Source organism: Rhipicephalus microplus, unplaced genomic scaffold (genome assembly GCF_043290135.1).
Source record: "Rhipicephalus microplus isolate Deutch F79 unplaced genomic scaffold, USDA_Rmic scaffold_41, whole genome shotgun sequence".
In the NCBI taxonomy this organism is placed as follows: Eukaryota; Metazoa; Arthropoda; class Arachnida; order Ixodida; family Ixodidae; genus Rhipicephalus; species Rhipicephalus microplus.
In genome coordinates, this window is record NW_027464614.1 from 3584987 (window position 1) to 3599169 (window position 14183).

At 43.9% G+C, this 14183-nt stretch overlaps 1 pseudogene; it reads right to left on the bottom strand.

The window, feature by feature from the left end:
- Positions 1 to 6420: 6420 nt before the first annotated feature.
- The window catches only part of LOC142787000 (INO80 complex subunit B-like), a 61133-nt pseudogene continuing 53370 nt past the window's right edge, over positions 6421 to 14183 (bottom strand).

The following is a 14183-nucleotide window of genomic DNA, read 5'->3' on the forward strand; positions in this document are numbered from 1 at the left end:
AGAAGAATAGGCCACCCTGATACAGTGTCTTGCCACTACCTTCCATAATCAAACGTTTATTAACTCACGGACCTCAGTCCCCAGCAGCTGCGAAGCAATTGACCATGGTGGCGGTCAGATCAGCAGCGCTGCAGAGGGTGACAAGAATCTATGGATTTGGACAGGCCGCCATCGCAACCTGAACTCGGGAACGTTCAACACTATAACCTTATCTAGTGAGGCAAGCCTAGCGGTACTATTCGAGGAGCTAGAGGGTGTTCAATGGGATATAGCAAGGCTCAGTGAGATTCGGAGAACAGATGAGGCATATATGGTGCTACAGAATGGGCACGTCATTTGCTATCGGGGCTTGGTTGACAGAAGACAACTTGGAGGGGGGGTCCTAGTTCACAGAAACATAGCTGGCAACATAGAGAAATACTATAGCATTGATGAAAGGGTGGTAGGTATCGTAATTAAACTCAATAAGAGATCCAAGATGAAGATGATACAGGCTTCCACGCCTACATCCCGCCATGACGACGCTTCAATGAAAGCTTTTTGGAGACGTGTGATCCGCAATTATTAAGGTAAAAACACAGTATACTATACTGATGGGAGACTTTATAGCAAAATCAGGTAAAAAGCAGGCTGGAGACCAGGCAGTAGGTGATTATGGCATTGGTACTAGAAATGCCAGAGGAGAGCTACTAGTAGAATTTGCAGAATGCAATTTTTTACGGCTTTTGAATACCTTCTACCGAAAACAAGGATCCGTTATGGGACATGGAGGCGCCCTAAAGGCAAAAATAAGAACGAATAGACTTTATAATGAGTGCACACAAAGGCATCGTGGAGGATGTGGAGGCGGTTGGCAAGGTACGATGCAGTGACCATAGAATGGTACGGTCTCGAATTCACAAAGACTTGAAGAAGGAACGACGGAAACTCATATGCAAGAAGCCAATCAATGAGCTAGCACTGAGAGGGGAAGTACAGGAACTCAGGGTCTCGCCTAAGAACAGGCAATTGGCACTTATTGAGGAAACCAACCTTAGCGTGCATACAATGAATGATAATCTGACGAGTATCACGGGGTGCGCAGTGTAAGTTGGAGGCAGGGCAGTTAGACAAGACACTGGCAAGCTTTCCCAGGTAAGAAATAATCTCATTAAGAAGCGTCAAAGCATGAAAATCTCAAGTACAACACAGAAAATAGAACTTTCAGAGCTTTCGAATTTGAATAATAAGCGTAAGATATCTGATGTAAGAAGGTATAATATGGAGAAAATTGAACACCCTTTCAAAAACGGAGGAAGCGTCAAAGCAGTGAAGAGGAAACTTGGGATAGGGCGAAATAGAATGCATTCACTAAGGGACAAAGAAGGCAAAATAACTACCAATCTGGATAGGATAGTTCAAATAGTGGAGGAGTTTTACAGTGATCGGTACAGTAGCCAGGACAACCACGACCTTAATACTATGAGAACTAACAGTAGCCCAGATGACAGCCCACCAGTAATAAAAAAAAGTCAGAAAAGCCTTGGAGAGCATGCAAAGAGGCAAAGTTGCTGGTGAGGATCAGGTAAAATCAGATCTGCTGAAAGATGGAGAACAAATTGTGTTAGAAAAACTAGTCACCCCGTTTACGAGGTGTCTCCTGATGGGAAGAGTACCAAAATCTCGGAAGAATGCTAACATCATCTTCATACATAAGAAAGGAGATCACATGGACTTGAAGATTTATAGCCCAATCAGCTTGCTCTCCGCCTTAACAAGCTATTTACAAAGGTAATTGCTAACAGAATTAGGGCATTAGAATTCAAATAACCAAATGAACGGGCATCATTTCGAACAGGCTACTCAACAATCGACCACATTAAAATATCAATAACGTAATAGAGAACTGTTCAGAATACCGCCAACCACTATCCATAGGATTCATAGATTACGAGAAGGCGTTTGGTTCAGTAGGAATATCAGCATTCATGCTGACACTGGGGAATCAGGGCGTCAATGTAGCATATATAAATATCTTAAAAGAAATCCACAGGTGATCAACTGCTACCTTAGTGCTTCACAAAGATAGGAACAGAATACCAATCAAGAAGGGTATAAGGCAAGGGGGATACAATCTCCTTAATGATATTTACTGCGTGCTTACGACAGGTTTTCAGAGGCTATATAGAATGGGAAGAGTTAGGGATAAGAGTTAATGAAGAGTACCTTCGTAACTGTGCTTCGCCGATGACATTGCATTGCTGAGTAACTCAGGGGACAAATTGCAACTCATGATTATGGAGTTAGACAAGGGGTGCAGAAGGATAGGTCCTAAAATTAATCTGCAGAAAAACGAAAGTGAAGTACAACAACCTCGAAAGAGAGCAGCGCTTTGAGAAAGGTAATAGTCCACTTAAAGTTGGAAATGGCTATGTCTACTTAGGGCAGGTAATAACCGCGAAGCCGAACACGAGATTGAAGTAACTACAAAAATAAAAATGGGGTGGAGCGCATTTGGCAAGTGCTCTCAAATTATGACAGGTAGATTGCCACTATCCCTCAAGTGTAAAGTATATACCAGCTGTATCCTTCCGATACTTAGCTACAGAGCAGAAACATCGAGGCTTACAAAGTGGGTTCAGATTAAAATGACGATGACGTAGCGAGCATCGGAAAGAAAATTGGTAGGTGTAACCCTAAGAGACAAGAAGAGAGCAGAGTTGATTAGGAAACAAACGGGGGTTAAGGATATAATAGTTGAAATGAAGAAGACGAAATGGACATGGCCCAGGCATGTAGCGCGTAGACAGGATAATCGCTGGTCATTACGGGTAACTAACTGGATTTCCAGAGAAGGCAAGATGGTTAGGGGGAGACATAAGCGTAGGCGGGCTGATGAGATTAGGAAGTTTGCGGCTATAAATTGGAAGCAGCAAGCACAGGACCAAGTTAATTGGCGGAACACGGGAGATGCCTTTGCCCTGCAGTGGACGTAATCAGGCTAATGTTGATGATGATGATGATGGTGATGCTCTGGCGTGTCCATCATTGCCCTTTAAGCTTTCAACAACTCAAGCCAATTTCCGAAACGTAACAGGCACTTTGTTATCTTCAATTATGACAATGTTACCACATCCCAAAGTGTTTTCTATCTTCTGGGACCTGCTGTGCGCGCTTCTTAGTGTCAGTAGTTATTCCTTATGCCAGCACTGCCAAAAGTCATTTAGATTTTGTTGTCTACGTCTCCAGGCGCGCAGCGTCTTTGTGCGGCCTCTCGAGTTAGCACTAACTTGTGTTTGCGGATTGGCCGTGAGGCATCTACCTGACAAATTGTTTGAAGTAGTCAGTACCTCTGCTTCGACAGTATTATCTAAAATGCATGTCCGTAGCTTAGAATTTGTCTCTGCTTTGACTCTGGTAGTAAAGTGTCAAGCTACTCGAAGCTGAAGCATTTTTTTCCTAGAGTTTTCCTAGAATTTTCTGGGGCAGTTTTTAACCAAGTCATTCGCTCCCAAAAGCCTCCAACCATGAAGCGTGCTCCGCCATGAATTTCCATGTAATATTACTTCCATGTTATATAACCTGCTCATCAAGTAGAACATTATACGACACCTTAAGTTCGTGACTGGCTGTCTTCAACGTTTGTAGCATTATCAAAATAAAAGACACTTGGTAAGCCACGACGTGAAATAGAATGACAAAAAGCCAATAAAAAGTATTTCACAGTCATGCCACTGACACGTTCCAAGTGAACTGCTCGTACTACTGTACAGGTAAACACCACAACGAAAGTTTTCACCGAACTGTCGCCCTTGAATTCGACCAGTGAATTCGATGCCCGTTACTTCAAATCAGTGACACTTCGAGATTCCGTCGACAGGTAACGGGGCCATTGAAGTTGAAGTGGCTTTTAAACGAAACCTTGCACAAACAACGCACTATCCAAGTACTCTTTCAACTCTTTGACGACCACACATATTCCAAAACTAATTCCACAACTCTGTGAATGTAACACCGACACCACTGTGCAGAAGATGTCGATGCTGGCTGTCTATGACGAGGGGTGTACAACGATGATCTACGGGTAATAGTATGTGGCATTTCACATTTTCGACGCGTCAAGGTTGTCTAGGCAAGTATTGATTCTAATGATGCATTTGATGTCCGCGAAAGGGTGAAGGTCTCGTATGGGCGACGATTTGTCGAGAGCTTTGTTCGAGGTTAGAGCCACAATCTCATTTTCAAAGCTTTGTGCTTGAAAAGTTCCTATTTACGTTTCTTTTGCTTTCAGCCATTTCCTGAGCCGATAGAGAATTTTCTGTTCTCGTAATAAAACTTGCTCGGCAGTTCCGTAGGAACCTCCTCACCCAAGCCGTGATTCGAAGGATCGTCTTCCAGTGACTGTGTTTAGTGACCCCAAATAGAGGGTCCAGCGTCCTGTTCTGCGCAACTAGAACCACGTTACATGTTGGGTTTCTTTCGTCAGGTAACGTGTCAGATAAATTTTCGATATCCTCATCTTGTTTCGGCTATGTTTCTTGAAGCATAATGAGCCATTCGGGGCCAAGCCACCATAGAGAGCTCGTTCTTATGCTGTGGTATGACACTTCTCTTGTAAGAAAAGAAGCTCGGTTGCCTTTCCCTGCGCAGTGACATCAGTGGCTAGGATCAGTATGTTATTGAATTTCTATCACTATGTTGTAAACAATGGGTTTTCACTTCGTAAATCACCACCAAATCCAGCATCGGCAAATGTTAGAATAAGTCCACCAAAAGTTTTTGTCGCGTTTCGGTAGCATCTTACGTAGAAAATTTACCATCCGCGCATCCAGGCAAGCCCCGACGAGTTAAAGACGTTGTAACATCCTTCTTTTGATAAGAGCGACCCGAGCTTTCGTGAGCAGCTGTTGAACATATATGCTTCTCGATCTTCTTATGAATGTAATCATAAGTAATCTTCTTGTGAATGTTAAACTCCATTTTTGTGTTCTATTAAGGAAGTGTTCCTTTCAATGACTTTCAGGCAGTAGCAAATTGGTCAATTAGAAATGGACATACATACTTTGCAGCTGACATCGCATGCACACCTGCAACATCACTTCTCTTACAGAATGTGCCACACACCAATCGGTTTCAAAGTGACGTCAGATCTCGGAACATCTAGCCTTCTTTCAAATTATTTGCCATGGATAGTATTGATATTTAATTCTGCATTCTTTTATCACATTACACTATTTTAGTTTAGTCTGTTCAAATTTTCGAAAGAGATAGCCACTTTTTTGTTACTTTTCTCACCCTCATTAAAGAGCCTGCTCGCATTTTCCTCAGGCTGTTACAGTTGTTTTTTTATATAATTGTCCCTATTTTCGCCATACAGAAAGGTGAATGCACCCCTGACCAAAAGCTACAAAACTGTAGCTTGAGTGTGCCTGACGCCCAACAGAAATACATTCATGGGACATATATGGCACAAGAAACTAAATGCAGTCAGCAAGCGAAAATTGAAATAATTGCACATAAAGATGTAACTTACAAGAAATAAAAGAAGAGAACCATGCAAGTTGTAACAAAAAAAAAGAAGTACTCATAGAAATAAAAAAAGAGACCTCTAAACTGTAGTACCTTACAAAATATTTTTTATGCTCTCCATGGGTTAGGGTAGGTAGGTGACCATCACTTCTTTTTTTTCATATTCGTTTGAAATAATTGACAGGAGGAATGAGATGGTTTAATTTCCATAGCCAATTCTCTTATGAGGAACACTTCATTTATCGGCTTCGTTAGTACAAACAGATTTGTCTTTTAAAGTTAAACTAGCTAAAGATAAACAGCTAAACCAGCTAAAGATAAACTAGCTAAAGATAAACTAGCTAAAGATAAACTAGCTAAAGATAAAGTTAAACTAGCTAAAGAGAAAAGCACATTTCAAAGGTACGAGTGAAAGCTCGTCTATGCAGCAAGAATATGTTTTTTAAATGATTTTTTTGCCATCATGAGAGCATACAAACCATGGTTATTTTGAGTATGTGGCTTCGGTGACTTGTTCAAGCAAAATGCAATAGTAATAAGTCCCAGGCGACAATATACAGGAGACTCTAGACAGTCGGTTCATTGTAGATTTTTAAAAGCCTTTTAAAAGCCTATTTGACCTTCTCCGACATCAATTTTTTTTACGTGCAAGTAGAGAAACTAAACTAAGTGTGAGCAAATGAGAACAAAAGATATGCAAACCTTCGAAAATAAACATTTTTTGAGGATGTGGTCTGGTCAAGGTGTTAAACTATTAATTTGCATTTTTTACACTTTATTGTTGATTTCCACTATTTATATAGAATACACAGTAAATAGTACTATCTATGCTTCCTTGCCTTTTTAAGTCTCAAGCAGTTATTCTTTTCCAGAATACGACCTGGCACAGTATGTAATCTTGATTTGGGAAACAAATGAAAATGCTTATTTTGAACGACACCTCATACACACATTTGCAGCATGTTTGCTTTATAGCATTACAAACTGCAAAGGGACACACCCGTTTTGGAGCAGGAGTACTTTTTGGGGTTCGAGCAGCCTTTGATGCTGCATAGCACCCTCCGTGGGTACTCGGAGGGTGCCACAGCAGGAACAAGTGGGAACGGAATACCAGGAGGAAACACTAACAGCGTTCCAGCTTCACTGCTTCGTAGCAGCGACACTTTAGGCATGTCTGCCTTCTTGGCTGGCTTTTTGCAAGCACGAAGCCGAGACTCTGATTTTTTGAGCAGCCGCTCAATAGTCTGCTTCTTGTCTATCTCTTTCTTCTCTTCAGCCTGCTGCTTTCGTTTTCTGACACGCTGCATTCTGCGCTGAATCATCTCTTCAGTCATCTCCTGGATAGGCTCCACCTGTAATATACATTCATTTGCATGTCTGTAACCTCTCTATAGATTGTCCAAATGCTACAGCAGGGTCATCTCTCTCTGCTTAAGTATCCATACATGCTAAAATGCATACAGGTGACATTGGCTGAGTGTATTATGTTGTACACACATAGCGAAACAAAGGCTGTGCTACTCCACAGCCAGCACAGAAAATGATATCTATAAGCAGTTTCTTATACTAAAAGCTTGGCATCAATGCAGTAATGAAAATTTCATTACAGTATACCTAGTAGCACATATTTAGTGGCAAGCTCGTGCATTTTTTCAAAAAAGAAAACATGGCACACCATCAGCAGACACGACGGACCGTATGTGTCTATGGCGTACTGTGTTTATTGTGTAATCCTTCCATTTTATTACAATGTATCTCACAACCGAGGTTGTTCGAAGTAACCTTAAGACACTAGCATAGCTGTCCGGAATTACCATGAAGGCTACATGCTTTTTAATTTCTCCTAACAGCTATTAGTGCTGCAAAAGGGCAACAAGTAATCAGCCGTGAAGCTGTGAACAGTTCTCTCATGATAAAAGCAATGCTATGCTTTGACTGGGATAGTCACATAATTTCTTGCTCCAACTGCACTTTGCATGGTGCTCTTTACTACTGTAGCTTAGTCTATTCACATTATCTATGCCACGGTTAGGCAAACAAAACTTTTATCCGATTCTATTGTTAAGGAGAAGATTTATTCACCGACAGCGGGTCTTGCTAGCGCCTTAAAGAGCGCACAGTCATGCAGGCCAACGGGGAAACTCGAGGGTCCAACCCACAACAACCACGTTGTCATCTTCCTCCTTTTGGGTGCCATTTCAGCTGTGCTGGAGCGACAGTTCCATACACATATCATCACCCCGGCCGGTAAGGCACCGTCTTGGTGCCTGTTAAATGAGCGAGTCAGTGTTGTAGTGCTTGAGACGAGAAACGTGGACTACTTCCGTTCTGGGTGCAGCAGCCGATGATTTTGTGGTCACGTCAATCTCGTAGACTCGGTAGGGCCCAGCGTACCGCAATTGTAGTTTCTCGCAGAGGCCAACACGACGTGATGGGAGCCACAGGAGAACAAGAGATCCAGCAGAAAAAAACTGCATTTCTATGTCGACGGTCGTAAAGAGACTTTTGTGCTGTCTGCAACGACGATAACCGAGCGCGGGCTACCACACATGCCGTGAGGGCACGGGTGACGGCATCCTGAGCGTACGAAGTAGAAGATGGGTGGTCTGATGAAAGCAGTGTGTAGAAGGGCAGTAAGGGATAACGTCCGAAAAGTAGATGAAATGAGGAGTAGCCCGCTGTTTCATGACGCGACGAGTTATGGGCGAAGGTGACGAACGGCAGAGCTATGTCCCAATCAGTGGGGTCGGTAGATACATACATAGAAAGCGTGTCTGTCAATGTGCGGTTTAGGCGCTCCATAAAGCCGTTAGTCTGAGGGTGGTAAGATGTGGTGAAGTTGTGACGGGTAGCACAAGATCGAAGTAGATCATCAACCACATGAGATAGAAAGTAGCGACCACGATCTGTGAGCAGGTGAGACAAAGTGCCATGCTGGAGAATATTGTCGTAGAGCAGGAAGTCGGCAATGTCAGATGCTCGGCTGGTTGGTAGTGCTCGAGTGATTGCATACCAAGTGGCATAATCTGTGGCCACTGCAATCCATTTATTTCCAGTTGTGGAAGTAGGAAAAGGATTTAGCATGTCTAACCGCACTTGATAAAACGGCTCGGCTGGAACTTCAATAGGCTGAAGAAGACCGGCAAGGGGAATCGTAGGCTTCTTTCGGCGCTGGCAGAGGTCGCAAGATGCGACGTAACGACGAACGCAGCGGTAAAGACCCTTCCAGAATATTCGTCGTCGAATGCGGTCTTAAGTTCTAGAGGCACCTAGATGTCCAGAAGTTGGAGCGTCGTGAAATTGTTGTGGAACATCCTTTCGCAGGTGGTGTGATACAACGAGTAAAAGTTTCGCGCCGTCGGGGTGTAATTTGCGGCGGTACAAAACGTTGTCTTGAAGCAGGAATCTGCTAAGGGAAGGGTCAGTATGACGCACTTGAAGGCGGTCAATGATGGTGAACAGCGATGGGATCTCGGCGCTGTTCGTCTGCCCCGTTCAGAAAGTCAGTGATGGCTAAAACGCAGGCAATGGATTCCAAATCGGTGGAGTTAGGTGGGTCAACGGGGTGCCGAGATAAGCAGTCAGCATCGCTGTGCAGCTTTCCAGATTAGTACACAACCGAGAATGTGTACTCCTGTAATCGAAGTGCCCATAGGCCGAGTCTTCCTGTAGGGTTCTTAAGCGTCGACAGCCAGCAAAGCGCATGATGGTCCGTGATGACTGCGAACGGACGTCTGTATAAGTACGGACGGAATTTCGCAATGGGCCATATGACGGCTAAGCATTCCCGCTCAGTGATGGAATAATTTTTTTCCACTTGTGACAGAAGGCGACTAGTGTATCGTTCGTGCTTGGTATTTACCACTAACAGTGCTTACCTATAATAATAAAGTAAACAGCCTAACTAATATGTATAATAAAGGGTAAAAATTATCGTATACCTTGCACTAAACTACCGCAGGGGCGCCTGCGCAAGTAGGCGTTTGGTGTGTAGCGACACCACGAACCCGAGCTAACGGGGGAGTTTCGACTCCCTCCCACGCCTAGCCGTGCGTGGCTTTGCCGTGTCCGAGGAAAAGGGGATCCTGGGGGTTGAGCCGACGCTGGGTGATTGATCCGTTAAGGCCCCCCGGCAGAGGCAACACACCCCTTTGGCCCCGGCTTCACGTAGACGGCACCCCTGAGCTGACCCACCCAGGGGAATCGGCAGTCGCCTTTTCCTATCTCTCTCTCCCTACATCTTCGTCTTTATCTCTTACTATTTATCTGTCCTGTCTTCTACTCTCTTCCGTTTACTTCCAAACTTCCTGGCGGCTAGGGTTAACCCTGTGCGAATAGCCTACCTTGGTCTAGGCGCATTGGGTTATAGTGGCGTTGTACGGCTGGCGTCTGCAGGTTTCAGCATTTGTAACCTTGTAGCGTCCCCTCGTTGGGCTCCGTGGTGGGTGGCCGCCAACGCTGCTGAACAACAATAAGGAAGACATGCATGGAGCATTCCCACTACTGTATGATCGTACCGGCTTAAAGCCGTTACGCACCGATGATCTCACCAGAGAAGGATTGGCCACCCTGGTGCAGTATTCGGCCACCCCCTCCCGTAGGCATTCGTCAGTTAACTCACGGCCCTCAGTCCCCACCAGCTGCGGAGCAACTGACCACAGCGGCGGTCAGATCTGCAAAGCAGCAGAGGGTGCTAGGAATCTCTGGATACGGACAGGCCACCATTGGAACTTGAACTTAGCAACGTTTAACGTTAGAACGTTATCTAGTGAGGGAAGTCTAGCTGTATTATTCGAGGAGCTAGAAGGCATTAAATGGGATATAATAGGGCTGAGTGAGGTTAGGAGGACAGATGAGGCCTATACTGTGCTACAGAATGGGCACGTCATGTGCTATCGGGGCTTGGCAGACAGAAGAGAACTGGGAGTAGGGTTCCTAATTCACAGAAACATAGCTGGCAACATAGAGGATTACTATAGCAATAATGAAAGGGTGGTAGGCATTGTAATTAAACTGAATAAAAGATACAAAATGAAGGTAGTACAGGCTTACGCGCCTACATCCAGCCATGATGACGCTTCAGTTGAAAGCTTCTATGAAGACGTGGAATCGGCAATGAGTAAGGTGAAAACACAGTATACTATAGTAATGGGCGACTTTAATGCAAAGGTAGGAAAGAAGCGGGCTGGAGACCAGGCAGTAGGAGATTATGGCATCGGCACTAGAAACGCCAGAGGAGAGCTACTAGTAGAATTCGCAGAACGCAATAATCTGCGTATTTTGAATACCTTTTACCGAAAACGAGAAAACCGCAAGTGGACATGGAGGAGCCCTAATGGCGTAAATAAGAACGAAATAGACTTTATAATGACTGCACACCCAGGAGTCGTGCAGGATGTGGAAGTGGTTGGCAAGGTAAGATGCAGTGACCATAGAATGGTACGGGCTCGAATCCGCCTAGACTTGAAGAAGGAACGACAGAAACTGATACGCAAGAAGCAAATCAATGAGCTAGCACTGAGAGGGAAAGTACAGGAATTCAGAGTGTCACTGCAGAACAGGTACTCTGCTCTTAGCGAGGAAACCAACCTTAGCGTAGATACAATGAATGATAATCTGACGAGTATCATCACGGAGTGTGCAGTGGAAGTTGGAGGCAGGGTAGCTAGACAGGACACCGGCAAGCTTTCCCAGGAAACGAAGAACCTAATTAAGAAGCGTCAAATCCTGAAAGGGTCAAGTACAACAGACAAAATAGAACTGGCAGAGCTTTCGAAGCTGATTAATAGACGTAAAGTATGCGATGTAAGAAGGTATAACATGGAGAGAATTGAGCACGCTCTGAAAAACGGAGGAAGCGTCAAAGCAGTGAAGAGGAAACTTGGGATAGGCAAAAGGCGGATGTATGCCTTAAGGGACAAAGAAGGCAAATTAACTACCAATATGGATAGGATAGTTAAAATAGCGGAGGAGTTTTACAGAGATCTGTACAGTAGCCGAGACAACCACGACCTTAATACTATAAGAACTAGCAGTAACCCAGACGACACCCCACCGGTAATGATAGAAGAAGTCAGAAAAGCTTTGGAGAGCATGCACAGAGGCAAAGCTGCTGGTGAGGATCAAGTAACATCAGATCTGCTGAAAGATGGAGGACAGATTGTGTTAGAAAAACTAGCCACTCTATTTACGAGGTGTCTCCTGACGGGAAAAGTACCAGAGTCTTGGAAGAACGCTAACATCATCTTAATACATAAGAAAGGAGATGACAAGGACTTGAAGAATTACAGGCCGATCAGCCTGCTCTCTGTAGTATACAAGCTATTTACAAAGGTAATTGCTAACAGAGTAAAGAAAACATTAGAATTCAATCAACCAAAGGAACAAGCAGGATTTAAAACAGGCTACTCAACAATTGACCACATTCATACTATCAATCAGGTAATAGAGAAATGCTCAGAGTATAACCAACCACTATACATAGCCTTCATAAATTACGAGAAGGCGTTTGATTCAGTAGAAATATCAGCCGTCATGCAGACACTGCGGAATCAGGGCGTAGATGAAATATATATAAACATTCTGGAAGAAATCTACAGGGGATCAACTGCTACCATAGTGCTTCACAAAAAAAGCAACAGAATACCAATAAATAAGGGTGTAAGGCAGGGGGACACAATCTCCCCAATGCTATTCACTGCGTGCTTACAGGACGTTTTCAGAAACCTAGAATGGGAACAGTTAGGGATAAGAGTTAATGGAGAGTACCTCAGTAACCTGCGCTTCGCCGATGACATTGCATTGCTGAGTAACTCAGGGGACGAATTGCAACTCATGATTACGGAGTTAGACAAGGAGAGCAGAAAGGTTGGTCTTAAAATTAATCTGCAGAAAACGAAAGTAATGTACAACAATCTCGGAAAGGAGCAGCGCTTTGCGATAGGTAATAGTTCACTTGAAGTTGTAAAAGACTATGTCTACTTAGGGCAGGTAATAACCGCAGAGCCTAACCACGAGATTGAAGTAACCAGAAGAATAAGAATGGGGTGGAGCACATTCGGCAGGCACTCTCAAATTATGAGAAGTAGATTGCCACTGTCCCTCAAGAGGAAGGTATATAACAGCTGTATTTTGCCGGTACTTAGCTACGGAGCAGAAACCTGGAGACTCACAAAGAGGGTTCAACTTAAATTGAGGACGACGCAGCGAGCAATGGAAAGAAAAATGGTAGGTGTAACCTTAAGAGACAAGAAGAGAGCAGAGTGGATTAGGGGACAAACGGGAGTTAAGGATATCATAGCTGCAATAAAGAAGAGGAAATGGACATGGGCCGGGCATGTAGCACGTAGACAGGATAATCGCTGGTCATTAAGGGTCACCAACTGGATTCCCAGAGAAGGGAAGCGGGGTAGGGGGAGACAGAAGGTTAGGTGGGCAGATGAGATTAAGAAGTTTACGGGTATAAATTGGCAACAGCAAGCACAGGACCGGGTTAACTGGCGGAACATGGGAGAGGCCTTTGTCCTGCAGTGGACGTAGACAGGCTGATGATGATGATGATGATGCTTCTCGATCTATTTTCAACCCTTAAGTATGCAAAGACATCATATGCCTGCGGACTTGCGTCAGAAAAATACATGAAGCTAAAAGTGAGCTTCGTCCGTGTTGACATTTTTCAGCAAACTCCTTCCTAAGGTCTAATCTCTTATGCCTTCAACCTCTGACGTAAACTTCTTCCACTACCCTTCGAGAATCTCTAAGATAGGCATGCCCCAATTTATTCCTTGCTTCCAAATATCTCTACACAAGATCTTGGTTCTGATGCTGAATTGAGACGAAAATCCCGACGGGTCAAAAATTCTTGATGTCGCTTCGAGCACTGTCCGCTTTGTGGATTTTGTGTTCTTGATAATCTACAGAAGTGAACTAACTTTCACACAAAGTGTGTCTTCTTTTGTATTCAAGTATAGGCAAAGTACTTTCGTTAGTGTATGCTGCACCGTCGCCTCTCTTTGTCTTGCAGTGTATGTCGCAGCTGGTCCTCACTAGTCGACCAATTCTGCATTTTCATTACTGAAAAGTTTATTATTTCACTTGTTTGGCCGTAAAAGTGGCAAATTTCTTCGGATGTTGAAGCGCCGATTAACAAATCATTCACATAGAAGCTTTTCTTGAGCTGAACTGCTATTTCTTGGTACTTAGAATCAATGTGGTTGAAGTGGTACCGAAGTGTAGCCGATAGGAATAACAGACTCGACGTTGTTCCAAAAGACACAAAAGTCATCCTTATCCTCTAAAGTCGTGGAAATGGGTTGTTCTTAGTCGGCACTTTTGCAAATCACAAGAAGCGGAGCGCATCTCTGTCATTTTCCCTCATGGATATCTGCATTAACGCCTTCTGAACGACCGCTGTAAGTTCGAATGCATACAAGCGAAACCTGATTAGCATCTTTAGAAGGTCAGATTCAAGTTTTGTCCCCTTTGAAGCTTCTCATTTAGTCTGCATGACCCTGTTATGTGTGACAATGCGTCGAAAACAGAGCGCAGTCTTGTAGTAGAACACGTCTCGCGAATGATTTTATGATGCAGCATGTAATAAATGTTTCCTAGCAATGTTTGTATTTTCTGACCTTCTCTGCATGTTCATCTTTCTCATATTGCCTAACAGCGTTGTC